The 17047-nt window shown below is 41.6% G+C and overlaps 1 protein-coding gene across 2 annotated transcripts in view; it reads right to left on the bottom strand.

Moving 5' to 3' along the window:
• erbin (erbb2 interacting protein) overlaps positions 1-17047 on the bottom strand; it is a 144345-nt gene that overhangs the window by 78556 nt on the left and 48742 nt on the right. The window lies entirely within an intron of this gene.

Here is a 17047-nt window from a genome sequence, read left to right as displayed (position 1 = left end):
AACCTGCTTAATGCACAATTTTGAAACGGCAAACTTTAACAAATAAAGGGGGGGGGGGGGGGGGGGGGGGGGACATGAATTTCGTAAAAACTTGCAAAAATCACAAGCGTTTATGCTAATGAGGTGGATTTTCAGACAATTCAATAAAGCAATTTCACAAAACTGAAATGGAAACATTTTTCATCAACACCACCTACACCTGTAACACCTACTACAAATTATTTTTGTGTAATTTATTCTGTAAATTATTTAATGTTGTGTGTAAGGATATGTGTTGGCTCTAAGTTTTAACTGTGCTGCTGCCGGCCTTTGCCAGGATGCTCTTGTAAAAGAGATTTTTAATCTCAATGAGTCTTTCCTGGTTAAATAAAGGTTAATAATAATAATAATAATAATAATAATAATAATAATAATAATAATAATCATCATCATGATAATGAGATGGGATGAGATCATCTGATTAGGAGCTCAAGAGAAAGATCAGTGTCTTACATCTAAAAGTAATAACAAGCACCAGGGGATAAAAAATTAAAAGATGAGACATTTTATAAATATCTGTTCACAAACACTGAATTGGATTAGATAAATAGAGGTGATGGATGAGTGCGCTTTAAACGAGTGGTTAATGAGTAAAGCTGCAGCGTTACACACCACCGCTCACAGCTCAGCATCCCATTTCTCCTTCAGATTCTAACGGCGAGACAGGAAACACTCATGACGTCAGCCATCTTTAATCTCCAGCGCTATTTAAAATCAACTCATTAATACACTCAACGTGCCTCATTAGCAATTTTAGTCTGGCCTTTTCTCTCTCTCTCACACACACACACACACACACACACACACACACACACACACACACACACACACCTCTGCCTGTGAAGCAAATTGTGATGGTGTACATTCTCCATTTCCTAAACACACTGTAGGAGAGCCATTAAAGGAGACGTTACACTGTATGATTAATGCAACACTGAGATACGAGATCTCCATGAGGACATGCGAACGACCCACTTCTCAAGAAGCACACAGAAGCACAGGGTTCAGCTTCGCAGGAACACAGACTGAACCGTGGTGTGGCGTTAAAGGCGTCACACACACAGCTGTGGGAACGGAGACTCCTTCCTCAGAGCCTCGTTAATGAGTCAAGTCACAGCTCCAGTGAGCTGCTCAGTCCTGTGGTCTGGTGCTCCACAGTGAAATTATTTAGATAAATATGAGGAGCTACTTACATGAAATAATACAGAAAGAGTGAAATAAGTAAGTATTTGAATCCGTGAAAGTCTTTAATTCTGTCCCTCTGAGTTACATGGAGTCAACAGGAAATCTTTTGGTGGAGACGGTGGGGACCTCGACTGGCTATCGTAGCCTGCAGGGAATCGGCCGTCAGACGTTCTGTCGCATGTCCCAGACCCGGTGAAATGTAACTGAATTGTCTTGGCCAGGCCTAAGGGTCCCATCTGCATCTCATCATTGCTGAGGAGTGTGCTCCCATCACCCAATCAAGCATCCAGCCAGAGCAGGTCATGATATATTTTACCATATTAACATGCCATTGTGCGTCATGCCTGATGTAAAGACTCTCGTCTCTGCGAGCCTACCACACAGATTTAATACTTGTCATTTTTAGGGCATACCTAACAACGTGTTTTCTTTCTCTCCCCCCCCATCTGTCCCTCTGAGTTACATGTTGATCCTGGGATTGAGATGCTGGCCTCTTCTGCCCCTCGGACCTGCTTGATCCATCCTGGTGCCCTGTGTCTGGTCGGAGTTTTATCGCCCCACTCCTGTGAAGGACGGCCCCATGAGGACAGTTGAGGGTTATACCTGTTAAAACTGTTAATATTATAGTCAGGCTGTCTGTTGTTGCCCAAATGAGGGTGGGTTCCCTTTTGAGTCTGGTTCCTCTCGAGGTTTCTTCCTCATGTCGTCTGAGGGAGTTTTTCCTTGCCACCGTCGCCACAGGCTTGCTCATTGGGGATAGATTAGGGATAAAATTAGCTCATGTTTTAAGTCATTCAAATTCTGTAAAGCTGCTTTGCGACAATGTTTATTGTTAAAAGCGCTGTACAAATAAACTTGATTTGATTTGATTTAATTCTCTCGTGAGAACACCTCGAAGGATTGTGTTTATGCCCTCGGCAGAAAGTATTTACTTATTCAGCGATGAACAACTCTGAGGTGTTTTCCCATCGCACATAAAGATGTCATTTCCTCCTGGCTACGGTCTTTATTTTGGCTCAGTGAAGTGTTTGAGCGAGTTATAGAACAGGTTTTGTTCTACACCGTGCTGTAGTTTGCAGTTTCATCACTGTCTCCATGCCCCATCAGATTCCTCATTCTGGAATGTTTTTCCAATATTTTTTCCTCCTCTATCAACATGACCGCTACTGAACAGGGAGGGCGAAGACTAAAACATGTTTCTTCTGAGACACATGAAGCCAACAACATGCAGCATTAAACACACTCGGAGGAAAGAGCTCTCCGCCCTTTTCCACATACATGAGCTCACAGATGCCCATGATTGGCTAGCATCACTGTGATTGATGGGTCAGAGACAGAATGTCCCTCCCATGCAGAACGCATGGACAATTTTGCTCTCTTGGACTTCTGGCCAATGATGGCTGTGGTGTCTTTGGGATTCAAACTCACGATCTTAAACACTTCAAACGAAAAGCTGTTTTTTTACTAAAGACAACAACACACAGCAGTGCTTCTTTCTCTGGCTAACAAACAAACAACCATAGATCAATGCCGATCATTTTATCAACCGCTACTGGGAAGTTACAGCTTTGGGCTCCTGATCAGAAGGTTGAGAGTTCAAATCCTATTACTGCTAAACTGCCTGTGTTGAGTCCTAAACCTTCAACTGCTCAATTTCAAGTCACTTTGTAAAGAAGCACCAGATAAAATAAGTAAATGTTTATCCTGAACACGCAGACTAGTGATTTGTGACTAGTGACATCCACTGATTAGAGTCGACACCAACCAACAAAAACACAACAAAACACTGAGTCTGCCTGTGTGTAAATTCTGTCATCTGCGCTCTCGCTCTCTCTCTGAAACTTTGAGCGCCAACATCTCCGCAAACAAGTCACTATGCAACAACTAACATCATGACCGAAGAGAGTGCTGGACTATTTAACTGTCATTAATAAATAAATAAATCAAAATCAATCAATCCAGAAGCACTTGGAGAATAATTTTTTTTTTTAAAAACCACACAATCTGAGTAAAATGGTGGTGGGGGGTGGGGGGTGGGGGTTTCCCCTGGAAATGAAAGGAGCCGTTTTTGGAAAGGGAACATTATTATGTAGTGTAAATTCACTTATAATCCAACATATGTTACATGCATTAAGCCTCACACTGACTGCATCAAACTGGTGTGTGTGTGTGTGTGTGTGTGTGTGTGTGTGTGTGTGTGTGTGTGTGTGTGTGTGAGAGAGAGAGTGTACAGTGACAGGATATGTGGCAGGAAGCTGAACAAAATTCACACAAGCACAAGCAGGTTACTTTCCTCAACGCTGCCGTGATCAGTTTGAGTGACAGGACATGAGGTTCAAATGCGGCGAGTTCAGCTGACTGACACACTCATAAATAACTCAACAATGATCCAATACATGACCAAGTGAAATAATAAACGAGATGTCAGGAGGCGTGTGTGTGTGTGTGTGTGTGTGTGTGTGTGTGTGTGTGTGTGTGTGTGTGTATCTGCGGTCAATTCTGAACTAAACACAGCAAACTGAAGGCCCCTGAAGAAACCGTATCAAACTGAAGACGTGATGCAGCGGCACTGAGACGGAAATGAAGCGAGTCTCTCAGTCAGGACGCGTCTCCTTTCTGCTCTCATCTCTGCTACTATGAGTGTTACTGAGACGCTGACATGGTGCCCAGGAAGTGCCTGCTGAGAAGAGCCATATTGTACCACAGGAAGTGAGAAGTGTACCCCTGTTGTGAGAGACAGTCTGACAGACACAGAAAGTGAGACAGAAGGTTGAGCGAGACTGAAGTCAAGCTGACAAATTAACTCCATTCAAGGTGAAGAAGAAAAAAGATCCTGCTTTTCTGTTCCAGAAGTGCCGAGTGTGGCGTGGGAGCCTCCAATCCGCCACTGTCCATCCAGGACAATAACCAAAAGGACACTAATGCACGTCTCGGGCCAGACATCGGTGAGAGCGGCGTAGGATTAAGTGGAGGAAAAACAGAAGCTTGTGAACGGAGTACTGGGAAACATCTCCAGTCTCCCAACACCGTAAACACTTCCACACAGAGCTGCGGAATCCTTTCATCTCAGCCCCGGATCCAGCTGTGGAGCCGTGCCCGTGTCGCCTTTTTCCAACACAAAGTGCCAGCACGTGTAAACACTCCAAATCTCAGACAAAACGTCTGGTGTGTTGTGTTTTTTTTTTTCTGTTGGCGTGTGTATTACAGTGTCACTCAACACAGGAAACTGGACATAACAAGCTAAGACGCTAATGTGGGATTCTACGTTTAGCTTCTTAACAAATCTTCCAATAAAAGCACTTATAAAAATCAGACTTCAGAGAATCTGATCTGAAAATACAGGGCTCGACATTAACACTTGCCCGATGGCCCGGCAGTGTTTTTTACGTCTTTCGGGCCAGTTCGGGCCACTAAATTTGGCCAAACAGTGGCCCGGGCGGGCCAGTACATTTTCGATGCAAATTAACAAATTTTATTACTCATATTTTACCCAGAATTGTGAAGAAATTGTTCGTAAAATGCACCTTTTCGATACGAGGTCCGCCATCTTTGTTTTCGCTCCACTCCGCGGCAGGAGTGTGTCGTCTTCGTGCATCTTCGGAGATGTTCGGCGCTGTTCGGAAGTGTCATTTTGGTCGAGCGCCAGATCGAGGAGAGAAGGGCTGAGTTTACCAAAGTCTCAGATGACCATCGGGACACACTTATGCCGCTTTTCCACTACAAACGCGGCTGAGCCGTGCCGTGCCGAGTCGAGCTGAGCGGGGCTGTTGGAGTTGCATTTCGACTACAACCGCGCTGAACCGTGCTGGCTGGAAGTGGGTGGACACATTGGGTGGAGTTAGCGAAAGTGGGTGGACGTCACGTGATGTCGTTAAGCAGCGCAAACAGTGACATCAGTGACAGTGGCGGAACAAGTCAGAGCCGGGCCAGGGGCGGGGCAAATGACCGGGCCCTTTATTAAAGCTTATCATAACATCATTTTAGGCTACAAAATGTCCGCAACTGCGGTGTTTACCAATTTCAACACTACCGGGTGCAACTATGTTATTTAGTACATCAAGTCCTTCAAACGAACATGTAACTCAGAAACAAAAAACATTAGGATACTGTACATGGCTCATAATAAAACATCAATAGCCTATACTGCGCACATTATTTGAAGGGCATACGAATGAGCGCTCAGAGGTTGCAACGGTGACAGGAAGAGTCAGAAATAAAAGGAGGGCGGTGCAAACCTCACTGAATGCACTGTGTTTACCAATTTCAACACTACGGGGTGCAACTATGTTATTTTGTACATTAAGTCCTTCAAACGAACATGTAACTCAGAAACAAAAAAACATTAGGTGACATACTGTACATGGCTCATAATAAAACATCAATAGCCTACTGCGCGCATTATTTGAAGGGCATACGGCGAGCCTTGCGCTCCGCGAACTCGTCCACGATGCTCTGTATGTCACTGATTCGGTGAGCTTTTAAGCGGTAGTCTCACGACCCGAATAGTAAACAATAAACATGGAGTCGTTAGTGTTGCTGGTCTTGGTGCTGTGGCTTGTTGTCACCGACAACGCCAACAGATACTGGCAAGAGTGTATAGTTGAGGCGAGGCGCATAAGGCTTCAGAAATTCTCGTAATTCATAATTATTCTCCTTCCGGGTTTGCGGTGTTTACAGATCCCAGCGCGCTCGCGGGGCGTGTGTGGGCATGTGAGGACACGCCTCCTCACCAATCAGTGCACAGGGGAGTGTCTGCTCACGCCCCCAACCTCAGTCGGCACGGTTTGGCTCGCTTCAGCCCCACTCCAAAACGGTGCGAGTTTTAGGGGCTAAGCAGGGCTGAAACGAGCTGAGTCATGCTGGTTTTTGGTAGTCGAAACGCGAGCCGTGTCGGGCTGAAGTGAGCTGAAAAAGGGTAGTGGAAAAAGGGCCATTAGACTACGTTCAGACTGCACCCTGAAACGACCCATATCCGATTTTTTTGCCCATATGCGACCTGTATCCGATTTGTTATTGACAATCTGAACGACACAGATCCGATTTTTTTCACATGCGACCCAGGCCGCTTGGATATGTGGTCCTAATTCCGATGCATATCCGTTATTTTCACATGCGACTGCAGTCTGACCGGACAGGTCGCATTCATGCGACCTACACGTCAACAACAAGAGACAAACGTCACTATTCTGCGTTGGCTAATCCCGCCTCTTTGGTGGAAAACAACATTTGTACACTTTTCAGAATTTAAATAGACTTTTATAGAACTGATCGAGCTAATGGTGGATTTGGTAGGGACCTGGATGTTGATCTGTTAGCCTGATTAAATAAAACAGTTTCTATAACTGATTTATAACTTAAACCATCCTGTATTACAAGATTATAAGATTGTTCTGGAAATTTCCAGTAATTTGACACCTTCGGTCTCATTAGTCTGCTGCCCACATTAATCAGATTATTGTGTGAGTTCCGCCGCCGCCACAAAAACCACATCGCCAGGTCTCGCCTCATCTCCATGCTTTACTTGCAAACTTGAAGAGTGCACTTTTTTTTGTTTACGTATTACGTAGATGTGCTTATTACGTGTCAATTTGCGCATGCGGGACACTTTTGGGTCGTTTTCCGTTCATATTGGAGATCGCATACAAGTCTCATATAATTGGTAATGTGAACGGCCTAACAAAAAAATCAGATTTCACAACAAATCGGATATGGGTCGTTTCAGGTTGTAGTCTGAACGTAGTGTATGTAACACCATGGCAACAGGATGTGCACGCATTCAGGGCTCGACATTAATGCTTGTCCGAGACAAGTGATGCTTAATGTTGGACAAGTTCATCGTCTCAGTTACTTGTCCAATCGGAAAAGTGCCAAAATACGCCGATATTCGGGTTACAGATCAAATTTATCAGTTTATTCACACGATTTCCGAAGCATCTCACTCGACATACTGTTTTGATGAATCGCCAGATGTTTCTCTTCAGAAAGAGCGATGTGCGCATGCACAATATTCCACTTGCGAAACCAGCCAATACCGCTTCGTGTATTTGAGCTGAAAAGTAAACGGTCGTTTATGATTGGTTTTAATTGTGTCATACACGTGGATTTGACGACATTTCTGTTGGCGGGATCATTATTCAACTGTATATTTACGTTGAGTGTGTGGTAATTTCCAAATGTTTGAATTGTTGTTGATGGTGTTCGTTATATAGCCGAGCGTGTGTGGAGGGGAATGCGCGCCTGCATGCGTGTGGATTGACGGAGTGAGGGAGGAGTGGGGAAAGTTATCTATGAAATACCAAGCTGTCAAATGGCTGCTAATTAGGTTACCGGCTGTATTAATTAACTAATTAGTAATGGGAGTTTAGGGATTTGAAACATAGGGCTCTATAATTTAGATATAATTATGGTTTATTTGTAATTATCTTTTTTTTACCATTAAATACCATACAGGAGCCACAATGAATAATTAGACAGCAATTAATCAGTGGAGGATATATATTCAAAATTAATAATTTAAAAATGAAAATATAGATAATTTTAATTTTCTGGTTTTCAATTTCTCAAAAATAAATTAATGATTGATGGAGTCCAACTGATGGAGCAGAACTCAAGGGTTGATAGATGAAGATGAATAGAAACTGTATTCGTATCCATTCATCTGTGAGTCAGTAGAGGTGTGGAGGTTAAGATATATTATCTTGTCATTTGATAACTCGATTTCAGTGTATAATAATCAGTGATTTACAGTACTAGTCAATTTTGTTAGTTTTTATTTGTAGCATTGTTATTTGTTTCCCTTGTCCAAACTAGTGATATCTCTTCAAGTCATAAATTTTATGCTAATGTTAGTTTTTGTGATATTTGTTGCTGAACTGCAGAGTGCTGATCTGTGTGTATATAATGGTTAGTGTTTCTGGATCTCATAGTATAGTCATTTTGTTCTTAATTTTATGTTCATAATTTCTATTCTATTGGGATATATTGCTTCTGAACTTCAGCAGAATAATTGGTGAATTATGGTATCAATCAGTCTGTTTTACTATATTTTTGAACTTTTGCCTCAGTATATCAAGTATTGATTACTTTTGATTCAGAGATATTATGCATATGTTGTGAATTCGGAAACAAATGCAATAAAGATTGTTGGGTTACAAATAGTTTGTGGGGTTTTTTTCTCAAATATTTCTTCGGGCAAGTCAACTTCACATTCGGACAAATAAATTTCCTTTCAACTTGCCCGACAGGACAAGCGGTTTCAAAAGTTAACGTACAGCCCTGGCATTTTAGATGAGAGTGTGGAAGAGGAAAGCTATTGCACTAAATTATAAACCTTAAATTGACTTTATTGCTATTTCAGTGCAGTGCACATTTTCAGAAGCAAAAACATTTTATATATTTATTTCAATTTGATTTGACTGTTTTTGAGTCCATTGCTGGTAATTTGGACTGAGTTACTGTCTTTTGTCAGTCTTGTTTTCAGGTACAAAATCAAAATATAAGTTGTGATAATCTTGAGAAGGCTCTTTTTAATTTTAGGGGGCGGTCATTATTTATGGGGGAGGGGGTTCATGAAAACGTGACCCTACTTTGTATGGAGATGAGATGATTATTGCCTCCTACAATGATGTGGCTTGGGGATATTCTGCAAAAATTTTCAGCCTCGCTACACTCGGCAACAACATGTACCCCTAAAGTCTACTTTCCTAGCCAAAAATCAATGATCAGAGTGTATTATGAACTGCATGAAATGTGGTGGCCCGAATGCGGGTAGCGCGCGCATTCGGGCCACCACATTTTCCATTTGGGCCAGTAACTTTTCAATTCCACTGGCCCAATGGGCCACCAGTGGTAAATGCTTAATGTCTAGGCCTGAAATATTCATTCTGATTACACAGATTTGGATTTTCAGGTTACTGCAGGTCTAAATTCACGTTCTTTCTTACAAAGCTGACTTACATATCAATACTTGAGATTCAAATACATTTTTTAAAATGATAATTATTAATCAGGGGGTGGGGCTATGCATGTGCTTGTCCTGAAATGCTTATGATTTGAACCCATCATGATCCAGATATGCGAATGAATTGAGGACAACATGCCAGAAACATTTAGCTGTGGAACCTACATGCTTATCCGACACGTTTAATGTTAGTAATGTACAGTGTGGTTGTCATGGTAACATTATGTTCTAACAGGTTAGACTCCTTATGGACAGCTAAGTGAAATCATGTTAGCGATATTCTGGATATTGGTTTGGGAGGAGGACATGGGGTGGGCGTTTCAAAATTTGCATATTCATGTATATTCATGGTGATGCTGGCATTTTTAATGAGGTCAAACTTATAAAGGTGTTTTACTCATTTTCTGGGTGTTTATAAACATTACTGCACAAATTATTACCATTTTAAATGGTAAAATGTGCACACACACAACTAAGGAGTCTGAATGAAAACTTTGTGTGTGCGTATATATAATATATATATATATATATATATAAAAAAAAACCTGTTAAACTGTATATGACTAAAGAGATCACGATCGCAGACTTTCCTATAGAAACAAGATGATTAGCTCTGTGCTCAGATATACATCCTGAACAGACCACACACACACACACTTTCTTTGCCTTCCTCTTTACTTGTTTTTTGTGTGTTGACACACTATCATTATAAATGTGTCTCAGTGCAGCTCCACATGTTAAATGCTGAATAAAGCACCACATTAACACACTGTCAGTGAAGTGGACAGTGAAGACGTCTCCCTCGGCACAGGTCTGTACTTAACGTGCATAATGTTAAGAGCTAGAATGAGTGTGATGTTCATTAGCAGGCAGACTCTGAGCTGGGTGGTGTGATGAATATTCCTCAGCACCGAGGACGGAGCAGGGACAGGGACGGAGCAGGGACAGGGACGGATGAGCAGCTCGGCTCTGAGAGACGTGTGTAATTGATGGGTTTGTAGAAATGCCATCAGCGGTGGCACGCTCCTGCTCCACCACCAACACGGTCAAGACGTTCACCCAGGCATCCAGACGCACCTCGCCGCTCTCCAACAAGCGCTCAGGTGCACAACAGCAAACAAGAGGAATTTAATTTGCTCCACTGTTTTGCTTTGCAAGGTTTTATGGAATCTCCACAGTCTGCCGTTTAAATAAATGTTTCAAAAATATTTGTTAACCTTTGGATTATTTACTTCTCGTACATTTTTATGAATTCTTGCTGCTTTTGAAACAGAACATTATTTTCATCCATTGTGAACGAACAAGACACGATATATTTTTATTAAGACTAGGACAATGCAGGAAGGAGAACTCCCAGTCTCTAAGGAAAATAAAATCAAGTGATAATTTACAAAATGTTTCTGTGGGAAAAGAAATAAATATAATGTCAAATATTTAATATATTTCTTGTGGATTTTTAAAAACATACAAGTTCAATTATTTTCCTATAACAGCACGTCCTCAAGCATTTACTCCTCTTGAACCACAGCAACTTAATTATTTTTTATTAAAAGAATGAGGAGTCATACTATTTATAGTTACATTTAATGTTCATGAAACAAGTTAGTACCCGACGCTGGAGACTCCTTCCATAAAATGTTTAAAAAAAAACATTTCTCCTGACAGAAACTTCACCATATCATCACTCACTCACTGTGTTTACTTGCTGAAAATATCCCGGTTTTTGTCCTTATTCCAAAAAAACCCGACCAAGCTGTGTACGTGGATAACGAAAATTAATATTTCGCTAATATTCCCGTTTACGTACAGACACCGATTGTCTAGTTGGTCCGAATGTGTTGTGTACACATCCATAGAACGCTCCTAAAACCCGAATATCATCAGCATCACCCATACATCTTAATCAGATCATGCTAAATCCAGAATACCCGAATGGAATATGCAGTTTACACGACCCATCATGTCATATCCTGAATAATAATAATAATAATAATAATAATAATACACAAATGTAAAAGGGTTCTATATGGAGGAATAAAGATACTTAGACTCCTAAAATGGTTGCGGAGCATCTGCTGTACACGCCCCTGTGAACGAACTGTTGCTATAGAAATGATAAAGTATCAGAACAAGTGCATTAATATAAACCTGCACGATTGTCAGAGCTGCTGCTATAGAGAATTAATCAACACCTTCTGACCAATCAATCAGAGTCCAGAACTCCACTGTAGGCTCAGGACTGGTGCACACTTTATATAGATGTGTGCATATGCATAAGTAGAATTAGAAGTCTGATGTTTTGTGAATCGATGTTGAATCTTTCTCGAGGAATTCTGTTTCATTTATAAATCTGTTATATTTTCCCCCCCAAGCCCAGTGAAGAGCAGAGATTACAAGTACCGGGATCCAAACGTTCTGATTTCTGACACTGCTTACAGTTTTTTCTCCACATGGTTCTACACAGTGCTGCACAAGCAGTTTGGGAAGACGTTATCAGTGATGTAACATCTCATAAGAAGCATGTGATAACCGTCACTCTCTGAGGATGATTGAGGACATGCAGCAGGACAGGACTATACAGTGGAGTGGAATTGGTGACGATTAGTTCAGTTAGAAACACAGTCAGCGTGAGCAAGTTCTCAGAGTTACAGAGACGAAAACACGATCCAAACAGGCAGAGACATGAACCGTGTTTTGCTGATGGGAAAAGAAAACAAACAAAATCAAACTGCACATCTTCCAAACCAGGAACGAAAATATATCACACTGAACACCGCAATTTTAGGATTTTCTTTTTTCTAAAAGGTCATGTTGTGCTGTTGGAGGTCAGAATTGGAAAAGTGTTCATAAATATTTGTTTTTACTGGATATCACTGAATCACATGTTTCCATGCCAACAGAAGACTGTTGTGGTTACAGGTGATGAGGGAGAAAGGGTATGTTTTTGCCACGCTCGTTTCATTTCAGATAAATATCTAACGATCATGTCAGTAAAGTTGCTTGTTAGTAAAGAATTTAATGGGTGAAGGTTGCTAGTTTAGCCAACATGCCTAATTTATATTGCTTGAACACCTACAGACAGAAACTCAGCTCAAATCTACAACATCACCAAACTGGAGAGTTAACACTAGTCCTTACTGAGGAGTTTTCTGGAATGGATGTGTTTACCTCACTAACTTTATTCAGATTATAAACCAGTTTACAGCATCTGTTTGCACAGCACCTCAGCTTTCAGCGCCATGACAGTCATCACAACGTTCACATCACATTCACGTTCCCACAAACTATAAAGGTGTACTCATGAATAAACTTGTGTTCAGCCGTAGTTGAAAGGACGTGGTGTGTGTTGCTCTGTTGTGTGATCAGTGGTGTGTGTGGAGCAGCAGGAGTCTGTAGAGAACGTGGTGCATGATTAGATGATTAGCAGATCCCTCTGTGATTAAGCTGGATGTCAGGTTCGTTTTCTCACTTCACGATTGCCCTTGGTGATGTTTGCAGCCCCAGCAGGCAGACACACCTGTTAACACTGATACTGCAGTGTTCTTATCCAATTTGCTCTACTCCACTTCCCCTCTATCATCTGCTCACACTTCCTCATGTGTACTGCACCAGTTACTGGTACTACCCGACCCATACAGTACCCTTATTTTACTGGAAACAAGACTGTAGCTGTGCTCACTTCTGTCTGTGTGCACAGAACGCCAGTTACAGCACCCAATCAACTGTGTGGTGATGTTCTGCTTCAGTAAGAGGGCAGGAGAAATTCTTCACCCTGAGAAAGCATGAGGACTCCATCAGTGTGTTGTGAATTTTGGTTTCCTCTCTGGCAGGAATTTTTATTCCGACGCATGGCCACTGGCAGATAAACAGTATGCCGAGTGCGAGTGTTTGTGCAGCTCTGGAGCTTCAGCGTGGGACCAGTATGGGATTGGGAGGGAGTCTCTCACTCGAGTGAACCCACTGACCATAAACATGTCCCACTTAAACGCCTGCCATCTGCCTGCCTAAATCCATAAAGACTCTCTGCTGGAGCCTGGACAAGGGGAAAAGTCCAAAAGGAAAAGCTGTCACAGCCCAGAGATGGTCATGGAATACAGCAGGATCAGACTGGACACCCACTGGAATTCAGGGCCATTCAGGAACTCTTACTGCTACTCAGTCAGTGCTCACATACAGGCTGGACCAAGAAGCGCTTAAGTGCTGTTAGTTTCCGGGTAAAGCCTCGCTGCCAAGCATGAAGCAGCGCCAAAACACCTCACAGATCCATGGTGATGCATGGCCAAAGGCCCGGCAAAACAAGGCAGACTGTGTATTACGTAACGTACTCAAGACCTGGCAGCTCTGCAGAGTCACCAATGGGCCAATTACTCAGTTTAAATCTTTAGGAGGAGGAGGAGGAGCTGCCACACTGCTGTTTAAAACATCAATAAGAGTTTCATTTATGGTTCCAGGAGGCGTTTACTGATTTCATCTTTTACTGTTGGTCTCTCTCTCTCTCTCTCTCTCTCTCACACACACACACGCACTTAACTGGACTACAAATGCAGCCTGTGGGAAATTCAGCCAGAAAATAAAACCCTTCACTGCTGACTTGTCTATAAATGGTGCTGGATCTGTGTGTAGGTTCTAAACACAGAAACATTTCCTTCAGTTAATGAGATGCAAATAAATTTTGGCAAAACTCCACAACATGATCAGCCCAATTCTCCCCTCACCACAATCACAAAAACACACGTCTCAGCAAGTGGAAATATCTTACACAGGTCAGATTTATCCAGTTTTAAAGTAAACCAAATTGTTATCCATCCATCCATTATCTGTAGCCGCTTTATCCTGTTCTACAGGGTCGCAGGCGAGCTGGATCCTATCCCAGCTGACTACGGGCGAAAGGCGGGGTTCACCCTGGACAAGTCGCCAGGTCATCACAGGGCTGACACAGACACAGACAACCATTCACACACTCAAAAAACCATTCACAAATTGTTATAGTAATATTTATTTCTAACCAAATTATTATAATAGATCATTAATCATCTTCATAGACATTTTTACACGTTCATGTTCTACTGGTGGATTGTTTTTTACATTTTAAGTGTTTATTTCAAGATTAAGAAAACAAAGCTTGAAGAGTAAAAATGTCAAGAAATATATGTTTAATAAGCTTATATTTGGTTTACTGTATTATATTTACTACATAACCCCAACATTGCAGTAGTGGTGAAGGGTTTGGGTGTTGAACCCCCTGGTGCTCCCCCAGTCTGACTGGTGTCTCTCAGAGAAACTGAGAAATGCTTCCACACCGCCGTGAGGCTGCTACTTTCACTGTTCAACTGTTTGAATCAGTTTATAATTTTCATCACCATAAAAATGACCAGTAAAGTGCTAAGTTCACTTTTTTGGTACAAATGTTCAGCCTTTTTTCCTCTGACGCCATTTTCAGCTAAAGTTTCCTTACATCTGTAGTGAATTATAGATGATCGTGAATAAACGTGTCAGGATGATGTCACTCTCATCGTCTCTATGCTGTTATTACACACACACACACACTTGCTTCTCAGTTCTGCTGTCACTGAAAACTCAACAATTTTACATTAAAAAAAAAAAAAAACTTGCTAAACTGACTGTTCTCACGTTTCTCATCTCAGAGACACGAAGTTTAGAGGCCGGCGTTTAAAGTGACTGGCAAACTGTTGTACCCGATCATAGCGGCACTAATGGAAGTAGTGTGCACGCACTGTTATGCCTGAGCTCGGCAACTCACGCCTTCGTCAGCCACGAGTCATGACTCATAATGCTGACGACACTCCTGGGACACGAATACAGCTATAATCGAGCACCTTTTTATTCCCCTCATGTCCAATGTGTCTAGCAGTTGTATGAGAAAATGTGATCTCAAATGGACAAAACTCACAGGAAGTTAAGTCTGGGGAGAGGGGGGAGGGAGTGCCGGGGGCGAGCTGGCTCAGCGTCTGGAATTCCTCAATGGGTTAATCAGCTGAGTGCAGATGAAGGCATGGCATTTCACAGAAGAGACGCCCTCGTTACACAAAACCAAGCTGTTAGCTCTGATTTAAAACCAGGGCAAAAAACAAAAACAAGAGCTACAAATACTTCTGTACTTAATGTAGCAAATTATTACAACTGAAAAGCCAAGAAATAAACACTGCAGATCACTTCCTCCTCATCAAAGTTTAAAAACTTTCTATAATTTAATATTCACAACAAACACAACACACATTTACAACCCCAATTCCAAAAAAAGTTGGGACGCTGTGTAAACTGTACATAAAAACAGAATGTGAAGATTTGTAAATCATGGAAACCCTATATTTCATTGAAAATAGTACAAGAACAACATATTAAATGTTGAAACTGAGACATTTTATTGGTTTTGAAAAATGTGTGCTCATTTTGAATTTGATGTCAGTAACATGTTTCAGAAAAGTTGGGACAGGGACAACAGATGACTGAAAAAGTTGTGTAATGCTAAAAAAAAAAAAAAAAAAAAAAAAAACCTAATTTGGTTAATTGGCAACAGGTCAGTAACATGATTAGGTATAAATAGAGCATCCCAGAGAGGCGGAGTCCTTCAGAAGTAAAGATGGGGCGGGGTTCACCACTCTATGAAAGACCGCATGGGCAAACAGTACAACAATTTAAGAATAACGTTCCTCAATGTAAAATTGCAAAGAATTTGTGGATCACATCATCTATGGTCCATAATATCATTAAAGGATTGAGAGAATCTGGAGAAATCTCTGTATGCGAGAGACAAGGCTGAAAACTGACATTGGATGCCTGTGATCTTCAGGCCTTTAGGAGACACTGCATTAAAAGCAGACACGTGTCTGTAGTGGAAATCACTGTATGGGCTCAGGAACACTTCAGAAAACCATCGTCTGTGAAAACACTTCATTACTGCATCCACAAATGCAAGTTAAAACCAGATATAAACAATATCCAGAAACCCCACCCCCTTCTCTGGGCCCGAGCTCTTTTACGATGGACTGAGGCGAAGTGGAAAACTGTGCCGAGGTCTGACAAATCAAAAGTAGAAATTCTTTTTAGAAATCATGGACACCACGTCCTCCAGACTAAAGAGGAGAGGAACCATCCGGCTTATCAGTGCACAGTTCAAAATCCAGCATCTGTGATGGTATGAGGGGGCATTAGTGCACATGACATGGGTAGCTTGTACATCTGGGAAGGCATCATTAATGCTGAATGATATTTACATGTTTCAGAGCAATATGCTGCCATCCAGACAAAATCTTTTTCAGGGAAGACCTTCCTTCTTTCAGCAAGACAATGCCAAACCGCTTTCTGCACATATTAAAACTGCATGGCTCCATAGTTTAAAAAAAAAAAAAAAAAAAAGAGTCCGAGTGCTAAACGGGCCTGCCTGCAGTCCAGACCTGTCTCCCATTTAAAACATTTGGTGTATTATGAAGTGCAAAATAAGACAAAGGAGACCCTGAACTGTTGTTAAAAGGGTGTTGTTAAAAGTAGATGTGATGCAACACAGTGGCAAATATGCCCCTGTCCCAACTTTTTTGAAATGTGTTGCTGACATCAAATTCAAAATGAGCATATATTTTTCAAAAAAACAATGAAATTTCTCAGTTTCAACATGTGAAATGTTGTCTTTGTACTATGTTCAATGAAAAACAGGGTTTCCATGTTTTGCAAATTATCGCATTCTGACTTTATCTACAGTTTACACAGTGTCCCAACTTTTTTGGAATTGGGGTTGTACACTCAGAGGCTGTCGAGACGTTTCCCTGAGTGAACGTGTTCAACACAAAATCTTTAAAAAGAATAAAATCACCACATACACACTGCACCCTGACAAAACATCTACGG

This window comes from Neoarius graeffei, chromosome 25 (genome assembly GCF_027579695.1).
Source record: "Neoarius graeffei isolate fNeoGra1 chromosome 25, fNeoGra1.pri, whole genome shotgun sequence".
Taxonomy (NCBI): Eukaryota; Metazoa; Chordata; class Actinopteri; order Siluriformes; family Ariidae; genus Neoarius; species Neoarius graeffei.
This window is presented reverse-complemented; position numbering and strand designations above follow the sequence as displayed.